The sequence below is a fragment of the Pygoscelis adeliae genome, unplaced genomic scaffold, assembly GCF_000699105.1.
Source record: "Pygoscelis adeliae isolate BGI_AS28 unplaced genomic scaffold, ASM69910v1 Scaffold190, whole genome shotgun sequence".
Classification (NCBI taxonomy): domain Eukaryota; kingdom Metazoa; phylum Chordata; class Aves; order Sphenisciformes; family Spheniscidae; genus Pygoscelis; species Pygoscelis adeliae.
In genome coordinates this window covers 829,160-838,420 of record NW_008823922.1, presented here as the reverse complement: position 1 = coordinate 838,420, position 9,261 = coordinate 829,160, and positions in this window count along the sequence as shown.

Genomic DNA, 9,261 nt, shown 5'->3' with positions numbered 1-9,261 from the left:
TATTTCTAGATGGTAGGTGGGCACTCCACCCCCAAAATTATCCCATAACGAACTCCAATTTTTTTGCTAGGCACTGGTTGACAGTGAATGCTGCGGACAATCATGCATAGATACAAGAACTACCAAAGCCTAGCTCAAGGTGACAGTTATGCTCGTGTTACATGACTTGAGGCTGGCTCTAGGGCAATTCAGTTTTCCCGAAAAGATTTTGTATAACTACGTCAGGTGGTCTCATTTGGCCCCAGTTTATCTCATCTACTAATAAAGTGATGTTATGTGACTGACACCTAAGAAGAGAGTTCAGGATCATCCCTACAAATTTCCTAGAAATGGCCCAGCATTGCCTGCCGTACAGATACATGTTTTGCAACACGAATAATGGGCTTAGTGCAAACTACCTAAAGGAGCAACGTGGAAATGAAGCATCAGTCTCAAGATCACCCAAAGTTTTTGGCTGCTCTGGGCCTGGCCTGCTCAGGTAGAACACAGACATGGGTAGAAAGCCTTTGACCATTTGGACCTACTCACTTGAAGGAAGATGCCTGTAGGGACCACCTAAGGAATGGAGAAATCCTGTTTCGCTGGGAAACTGCTCTGAAGGGAAGGGTAGAAGAGGAGTTAAAGCAGATTAAGGGAAAAAAACAATATAGTATTAGTTTCTTGGATAAAACTTGTAAGGATTATATGCATTTTAGCTGTAGAAGTTGAGAGGAGAGGACTAGAGAAAGGCCTAAAGGCTTAATGCTAGCCAAAAAATCTGACACCCGAGAAGTGGTTTGAGCTCCTGAAAGTAGGCGTCAGATGCACAGATAGTGAATACTAAGGAAATGCTAGATTGCCAATACTTCACATGAGGAAACATCTCATTAATAACCTTATGAGAATAAACACTTACCCTGACTACAAAAGATAACTCTCCTCTGTACATTCCAGTTGCTCAGCTCTCACCACAAAGGAAACCTTTAATAGTTTAACAGAGGCATGAACACTGAAAGAGACAACTTAATGACTCACCAAACGTGTTGAAATCCCGAAGAGAAGGGCATGTCCCGAGAGGAAACATCTGGACAGATCAAGGCCTTTTTACCTTGTTTGGTTCTGGAAAACATAATCTTTCAAGCCTAGCTTCTTCCCATAAGTAGACAAAAGTCTTCTCAGTGGAAGACTAATTTTCCCAAGAAATGTTGGCTTAGTTATGTTTGGTGAAGAAAATAAATATAGATATAACAATATGTCAGTGATACAGAGAATCTGTCAGAGATAAACATATGCCAGGGAAACTTCTTTAGTTTTCTTCATTATCAAAATTACTTAATCTTAAAAACAAAGGGTGTTCGGTTTTGTACAGTGAAAATTGAAACCAAATTAATCTCATTTTCTAAATCTCAAGACTTACTTGCCAAATTGCTCTGTCTCAGCTCAGACTTGGTAACATTTAATAAGTGGTAGAAGAAACTGCTGGGAGGGAACATGCTGAATCTTTGAAGACTACAAATGAAGCAAACGCACACAAATTTCTCTGACTTCATAGTGTTGATTTCTCAAATCAAATTTAATTCGGCACTGACTTACAGCTGTCCCCAAATGTTGTTTATATTAGGCTGACCACTCTGCAAGTAGTTGCTGTGATTAGATCCTGGTTATTTTGCTGTTTCTCACAAAAGAACCCTAACATGTTGGTTGTCCCTGCTGACACGGAGCACCAGGAGATGTCCACTGCTGTCAGAGTGGACATCCTGGTTGGCACATCAGGAGAGCACACGTGCTACCTTTCTGGTCATATCAGTGAGTATCACTATAGAAAAAAAACCTTTATTCTTACTCTCAACTTGCTCGATAAATGGCACCATGGATTTTCAGCACACCGTAATGAACACCTGACAATTCTCAGATGCCCCTGCAAGCTCATACCGGTGTAGACCAATTATTCTCTTAACACACCTCCCTGGCTCTCCCTTCTCACTCCTGACTTCATCCTGTAACTTGCTTTGAGAGGGAGCATAACCACTCAAAAGACCACTTCAAACTTGAAACCAGTCATCTGTACTGTATACAGTGGAGAGGCATACATTCAAATGAGTAAGAGAAAGTTTGGAAATGAAGCAACTGTTCTAATGAGTTAGAAGCTATGGGTTATTGAACTGTATAATAAAAGAACAACATTTCTGAAAAAGCAGCTTTGAAATGCACAGTTGGAGTTCATATGTGGAGTTGGCTACAACTTCCCCAAGCACTTGCTGCGCTTTGGGGAAAGCTTCATCATAGAAATAGCAACTTATGTGGTACTTTATAAGTTAAAATGTTTAGTCACAAGATAGGTCGCTGTTTCATGCAGGGCTTGCTCAAAAATATTATGTTCATTTACAATCCATATACTTTATAACTTAGATAAAGGTATCCAATTTGTCAGTAAACATTGCCTTTATAGGAAAATGCAGTAAAGTTTAGCTTTTCCTATATTTACATAACAGTCTGTCCACTGAGACTTACTGTTGTTATTGGGCTTGCCTGTAACCATTAATAGCATAAATCTTCTCCTACCTAGAAATCATGTATTAGTCTTGAATACACTCATCTTTCTTGCAACGACACTGTCACCAGGGAGCCAATACAAAGCAAATGAGCTTCCAAAACAGGTCTGCAAGGACCACAAGAAAACGAATACAAGATTTTGCATCATCGAATAAAATTAAGTAACATTGTAGGTGACTTTGTTAATCAGACAACATTATAGACTAGCACTACACATTTCTGAGAAAAAGTGGCATGCTGCATCAATGTTTTGTCAAGAGGAAAACAAATAGAAGAAAGGATGCTACTAAAACACCCCTGAGACCGTGAGCCTGGATCCAAAACTTTAGGTCTTGTATATATCCTAAATGTCAGCAGCCCTGGAATTTCCTTAAGAAACAGAATAGGGAAGTAGAACTCTGACAAAGCATGCTTTTGTGATCATATCTAGAATGTCTCCTGGAAGTCAAATAAAGGCATCAGCTGTGTCATCTGAAACTGTGAGACTCTTAAATGGAATACTATCAATGCCAAAAGCTTTTGATGTTGCAAAGTAGGACAAAATGGGACATGCTAAAAATTTAAGAATAAAGTACCAGTACTTACGCTTTTAGTTTTCCTCAAAACTTACTCTTGCCCATTCTGATGGCTGCCAATGCAGTCTGCAGAGTCCTTATGTCCATGAGGTAACTTTGTTTAAGGGTAGAGGAGACTCTACGGGAAGCAAATACACATGAATAATATTTTAACTGAGATTAAGCATATGAATACAATGTCTTCAGGAAGCAATTGTTAAAATAGTGATAGCAAGAGTAGTGACACATTCATTACTAGAAAATTGCAAAACTAGGGAACAGTTTACCATCCAGGATGATTTTCTAATAAACTGTTCTCTGCACAGATGATTATTTTGAAGTAAATTGCTACTCCAGAAACAAGAGGGGAAAAAGCTTGCTGCCCTCACTACACCTTGCCTTTCCTTTCAAAGGAACAAAACACTGTTCACCATTTCATAAAAACACACAATTTGAATAGCCTTTTGAATAGCTCCCAAAGTAGAAAACTTTTATGGCAGCAGGGTGTTGAGAACATCTGTTATACTTCTCTCAAAGCCAAGAATAAAAACATTAAATATGCAGGAACCGATCTGTATGACATAGTGCCAAATGTAGTCATAGTATAAATCAATAGTATTGTCCTGTCTTTTATCCCCAGCCTAATATACCTCTAAATTGAGCTCATGTGGGTTACTTTAACATGTTCATGAAAAACAGAAAGATCTACCATGTCATTGAACTCATGCTTTTTCGCGCAGACGCAGAAGTAACTCTCACATTCCAACCCACCCAGTTTCCACTGCATGTTTGGCACAAGCCGAAGGCCAGGGTGAGGTCCCAAAGCTGTTTGGTCCATTACTGTTATATCCAAATGAGGAAGGAGTCAGCCTGCGAGTCCTAGCTGAAAGGCAACAGACACCATGTCCACCAAGAGGCCAAGGTAAAACTGGCACCCAACTGCAGAAGTGCTTCTCCATTATCTTAGGGATAAGTGGCACTGGGAAACTTAATCCATGCCTGGCTTGAACTAATGTGCTTGCTCCTGCGTGGGAACAGAGAATAGCACTTAAACAGTCAGATCTCTGTACTGGATGTTAATTGCTGTAGTTTCCATTGCCCATGTTGGAAGGGGCTTAAAATACCCTGAACCAGCGCCTCTCCTCTCACATGTTGCTCCCAGTTGGCTTCCAGAATGGAAACATGAGGCCAAAGGAGGTGCCAACAGATGGACCAGAAAGATTAGCTGCTTGAATGATCCACAATGCAGCTCAGAAGCTCTGGCCTGACGGGTCTCCCTAATGCTTAAAAAAAAAAAAAACCAAAAACCAAACAAAGAAAAAAAGTCCCAACACTTGACTTACCCAATTGTTTTCTGTGGAATAGTTGCTGTGTATTCTACAAAGAGGTGAAGCTGAAAAACGAGCTCCCATTGAAGTCAATGAGAATTTTAGCACATGACTCCAGCTGGAACAGAGCATCGCCCAAAGAGTTTTTTGGAAGCAGCCTTCTCAATGCTATTTTAAGGGCCGTTTGTGTGGCATATCTAATGATTAACTAAATTTAATAAGTCTCAAGAAATGCTTTAAACTGTTTGCTCATGCTAGCTGAAGTCCTTCTACAAGAGCAGGCAACCTAATTCACTTGTTTCACCCTCAGAAGGACTTTGGAGGCTGAGCACTTGTTTATTTTCTGAAGAAATCCCCGAGTTCTCCTTGCAGGCAACTGAAACATTTCCAAGATACACACAGTCCTCGCTGTTCATGGATTCCATTGAAATCATTAGGCCACGTAATCTGACTTCCTACATACCACAATGGATTCCTTACTTCCTAGAGCTTTCCACAAAAATCTGTTTAGTTCAAGAAATACTGTCTTCTGTGAAGAAAGTGTTCACCTATTACTAACGGCACAAGTTTTGACACAGTAAATGAAATAATTTCCAACTTTTTCTGGAAAACAAGTCAGACAGGTCCATAGTTAGACGGTCACCTTCCTAGCAAGGACATGCTCAGGCATAAGTTGTACAGACCTCTGCTGAAGGCGTGAAGAGGTCAGGTTTCAGGCAGCACATAGTAAAGTTCGCATCCTTCTCTTTTTCCAAAAGGCACATATTTAGTCTCCAATAGATTGAAAGAAACGTATTCCTCTTCAGCTTCTTATTAGCCTTCTAAACAGTCAAAGAATGCTTAGCTGGATGTAGAGATTCAGATCTTTAACAAGAGAGAAAAGAAGTACTTTACATATAGCATGTATCAAGCAGCCCAGCTGACACGTATAGATAACTGCGCTCATCGTTTGGGTGAACACAGCTCTGACAATGTATTCTCAAAACACACCTTCTTCACCTTTTGTGGAGGTTCTTCCAGCTCTGCTGTCACTGCACGCGCCCAGACACACTTTTGTGATAACTCTGTCTCTGCTTAGGCAAGAGGCCCATGTAATTCAAAGACACTATGTTAAATAAGGGATTGAAAGTGTCTGTACAGAAAGAAAATATTCTGGGTTTCTCTGAATCAGAGCTGGTTTCAATATGACCAGCAATGTGCAAGGCCAGCTTTACCAGAAACTTGTCAGTAGTCCAGATCTGAAGCCTGAATCAAAGTGGGAGCTGACTATCCCGTTTCCTCCAAAGCAAAAATGTTTTACCTCTGCTTGTTTTCTTTTGTCCTAGACAAACAAAAGGTCATTAACTTTTTACTTATGAATCTCACAGAAAGATGATTCATAGTCATGTCATCCTGTGCCCTTCTCTGTAAGGGAAGGGATCCAGGACTTGAATCCAACATTCAATCATTTTGATCCCTGACCGCTTGAGATGCTTGTTCTCATTAGGGCCATTGAGATCATTAGGCCACATAATCTGATGTCCGGTATATCACAATCCATACATTTCACTCAGATTGGTGCTGACCAAGAATGTCAGTCCTCTAAGACAACCCTTAAAATAGGTGCAGAGAACAGGAGAAATCAAGCGTGGTCACTGCTACCTGGAATGGTGGTGGCAGCTGAAGGGGCTAGACAGGTTTGCAGGTGCTGGTAGCAGCAGGGGGATCTTAAGGCCTGAGGGAGACGGCATGAAAGGAGAGAAGAGTAAGAGAAAAAATAAAAGATAACATCGCCTTCATCTAAAATTGACTCTACTATTAATTCTTTATCTCATTTTCAGAACCCCTTGCAATTCCTTTTGCCTCTCTCAGCTTCCTTTTTATTTCACCCCAAACACCACTTCCCTACTTCCAGCCTTCCTTCCCTTTTTCCTCTTCTGCTGACCCTCTTTTTGCTACCACTAAAAAAATAGATTTGGAAGCCTCCAGCTTTCCCTGCGTAGGAACATTCAAATTGGCCTACCCCACTAAATAGATTTTGGCTGCCTCTGTCAACCAGGAGTTTCCCAGCATATAAAGACCTGATTAATGTGAGATCTGAAAGTCAAGTATCATTCATACTTACATTTTCAAACCAGCTCTAAAAATACTAACAGAAGTTATTATTATGCTTCCACAGCAGAAACATTCCCTAATTTCCCATAATTATACCTAAGCCTCATGCAGAGAGGGTATAATCAGCATAATAAAACTGTTTGTTGGAGCATTCACTTGGTAGGACTAAAATTGCAGTTTTAAGCAAGATGCTTGTGCTTTCTGAAAATTGCAAGCATCAATTCTTTTAACAGGAATATGGCATGAAAATCATTTTTACATAGTAATACCAAGTCAGTTTTACATTGGAAATTAGCATTTTCTGGAACGCAGAAAGAAGAGACATTGCTGCTCAGCCTGTACCCTGTTAGCGTCAGCAAAGACTGCACCTGACTTCAGGCAAAGCTGGTACAAATTCTCCAACAGAAAGAAATCCATTGACAGAAGGAGGCTCCTCTCTAACCCGTGCAGAAATGAATTTGTGCTTTATTGTATGAACGGGAAAAAATGTATTTTGCAAATATGTTTGTAACCGTACTCATGCTCTCTCATATATAATTAACCACTGCCCTTATTTTTCAAAGAAACAAATTACATATGGCGAGAATGAATTTGGAATTAGAGAGAGATTCTACCATGTTATATCTAGCCAGGCTGGTTCTCTTCTTTATCCAAGTTATTTCACATTATTCCTGGAAATCGTCAAAATGACTGGGAGTTTGTACTACTTTTTGTTTCTTTACCTATCATAGCTAGGACAGCAACAACAATTTTGTAAATCTGTCCTGATGTTTTTCAGGAATTAAATTGTAAGACATTCCTTTGATGTTTTCTGCTGCCACTAAGTTCAGCTGCCAGTAAGTTAATTCTCAATATGTTAACATTTAAAACAAATTTAAATATTAATTTACTATCATAGAGTAAAATATTAATATATAATATTACTATAATATAACTATTTTAGTATTAATATAATTGATATAATTATTAATTTATATAGTATATTAGACATTAAATATTATTATAAATGATGTAGTAAAAATTTAAATAAATTTAATTTAAAAATTAAATCTGACTATGAAATCCATCCTATGCCTGATCTAGAAATGTTGCAAAGGTGCCTTTGTTTCTTACATTTCAGTATACTAACACTTTGACATCTATAGTTCCAGACCTAAAAATAAAGCCCCCAAATAGCATTTTTGTGACAACTGAAACAATAACCAATTTAACCAAAAACATGAATAGTTTCAACCAAAGATGACAATCAGCAAGAATGTTTTTTGGAGGTCAAAAAAAGCTGTTAAGAGTCCCAAAGCTATTAGAAAGCAAGCAAAAGCTTGGGTTCTAGCTTTTCATATCATTTTGATATCAAAGTTAATTGTTACTCTGAAGCAATGTTTATTTCTGTGCTTGAAGGAAAAAAGCTCTATTTCATATCAACCCCGCATTACATATTTGGGTTTTGAACATGCTATGAGATTGAAAAAGCCATTATGTCATGTATTATATTTTGTTAGGCAATTCAATATTGCTGTAAAAAACAGATTGTAGGTGTATTATTTTCCAACAACACTGGCTGCTCTAGCAAAAGATAATACAACTTCCTACAAACTCTGTTACTCATTTTTACAAGTTAAATTAATTTGTAGTCTGCTTGACTTCCTTCCCTTCTTCCTTGCTAAAATTAGTTGTTCATGCCTCAATCCATCACCTCCACCCTTCCTGAACCCAACAGTGAAAGCAAGTTTAGATTTTAATTCTCCTCTTTTTTTTTTTGTTTTAAGAGTATTTTTTCGTTCTGTTTGAGTTCAGGATTGGGTCACTCTAAGCCGAATTGTTCAAGAAGTTTCAAATATAATGTGAACCTCTCTCAGCAAACTATGTATTGGTGCTTCTATATTCAGACACAGTTTGAATCACGTAGAGCAATTTTTTTCCTAAGTATACAGGAGGGAATTTTGGAAAGCATTTGTGAAGTATTTCCCCTCACTACAAGAAGGACATTGAGGTGTTAGAGCGTGTCCAGAGAAGGGCAACGAGGCTGGTGAGGGGTCTGGAGAACAAGCCTTATGAGGAGCGGCTGAGGGAACTGGAGTTGTTTAGCCTGGAGAAGAGGAGGCTGAGGGGAGACCTCATTGCTCTCTACAACTACCTGAAGGGAGGTTGTAGCGAGGTGGGTGTTGGTCTCTTCTCCCAAGTAACTGGCGATAGGTCGAGAGGAAATGACCTCAAGTTGCACCAGGGGAGGTTTAGATTGGACATGAGGAAAAATGTCTTTACTGAAAGAGTGGTTAAACATTGGAAGAGGCTGCCCAGGGAGGTGGTGGAGTCACCATCCCTGGAAGTATTTAAAAGACGAGTAGATGCAGCCCTTAGGGACGTGGTTTAGTGGGCATGGTGGTGTTGGGTTGACAGTTGGACTCGATGATCTTAGAGGTCTCTTCCAACCTTAATGATTCTATGATTCTATGATTCTAAGTCTGATGAGCAACCTCACAAGATTGCCTTCATAGATTCCTCTGAAGAGGCTCATTCAGAGCAGGAGCCTTGCAGGTGATCTGATGTATCTCCTGTAGGAACCATGCCCCCTTGGCTACAAGAGGAGTATTGGGAATCAAACTCCTATGTGTAGAAACTAGTCTTTGCAACTAACCCCTTACAGCTGGATTCCTGTGAAAGTAACAGGCAAGAGAGTCTTTTTTTCAGATCCAGAAGCATATTTAAGATGTACACATTGCATACAAAACAATTGCATACAGGAAGTTTTAACT